At 49.2% G+C, this 1,127-nt stretch overlaps 1 protein-coding gene across 4 annotated transcripts in view; it reads right to left on the reverse strand.

Moving 5' to 3' along the window:
- ATG13 (autophagy related 13) overlaps positions 1 to 351 on the reverse strand; it is a 21,179-nt gene extending 20,828 nt beyond the window's left edge. For all 4 annotated transcript variants that reach the window (XM_009329725.1, XM_009329726.1, XM_009329724.1 and 1 more), the window contains exon 1: positions 313 to 351. The gene's annotated coding sequence lies outside the window, so the exon portion shown is untranslated. The remainder of the gene's footprint in view (positions 1 to 312) is intronic.
- Positions 352 to 1,127: the final 776 nt, after the last annotated feature.

The raw sequence follows: 1,127 nt of genomic DNA on the forward strand, positions 1-1,127 counted from the left end.
GATTTACTTCATAACTGACAAATGACTTCCCAGCTTAGGAAATATCTTACTAAAGCCAGCACTGCCAGCTCCACTGGCTCAAAAACAAAATTAAGTAATTTCTGTTGACCGGCAGTTACATTCTGTACTTCCCAAAGGTCTAAAAATGGAGTCAGTTCAAAGGTCCATCCTCTCATTTTGTTTGCCAGGCCAAAGTATACAGACTAAACCAGAATCTGCTTCTACGTACCCTGTACTACAGCCACCAGTGTAACCACCAGGTCTCAACTTTTGTGTGAATACATGTTCAGAAAAGTTGAGATTATACAATACCATTTAAGCAAAATAAGGTGATCCTGTACGATCCTTCCGGACATCTAAATACAGCCTGGCTCATCTGAATGACTTATTTCTTGCCACAAGAACGAGGGTTCCACCAGGTCAGGCCACTCCTGCAATAATTTGGAGATGCTCTAAACTTCATTTGCATAGCCAACTAGTTTTCAGCTAAGGCAGTAATTTACCATGTTTTTTCCCCCTTACAACGTGCCTAGTCACACCACTTTTGAGATTTGTAAGTAGGCAGTTTGTAGGCTTAGTCCAAATGTCCCTTTTCTACCTGTTCACTGACATGGAAGGTGTCTCTGCTCCCACCGAATCGATGGGAATGACTCTGGAGGTGCCCTAAGAGCCACAGCTCTAACAGGAAAGAAAGATGCGATGATCTGTAAACTCCTGATCTTTCCTAGCAGACAGCAAACTCACATGTTACAGGAAAACTATACAATGGACCGTGGGGTCTGAAGTTCCACTATTTCTGACAAGCTCTGAAGCATTTTGATTTTAAAAGACACCACTTGGAGAGATTTCAGCGGGCCACATCCTTCCCAGCCTCCGCTGACGGTCACCAGCCGTTAGGAAAACAAAGCCCCGCCGCCCCGCTGACGCGCGGCTGTGGGGCACCGGCAGGGCTGCAGCAAACCCCGACCTCAGCCAACAGCGAAGCGAAACTAAAACGGAGACACGAAGCCGCAGCCAAAGGCTTAAGACCCACGTCCCGATCCCCTCCCCTCGAAGGGCCGCCCGCAGGCTCCCGAAACTCCCACCCCCTGCGCGGCCCTCCCCGGCCCGGGACCCCCCGGCTCGGC

Source organism: Pygoscelis adeliae, unplaced genomic scaffold (genome assembly GCF_000699105.1).
Source record: "Pygoscelis adeliae isolate BGI_AS28 unplaced genomic scaffold, ASM69910v1 Scaffold117, whole genome shotgun sequence".
In the NCBI taxonomy this organism is placed as follows: domain Eukaryota; kingdom Metazoa; phylum Chordata; class Aves; order Sphenisciformes; family Spheniscidae; genus Pygoscelis; species Pygoscelis adeliae.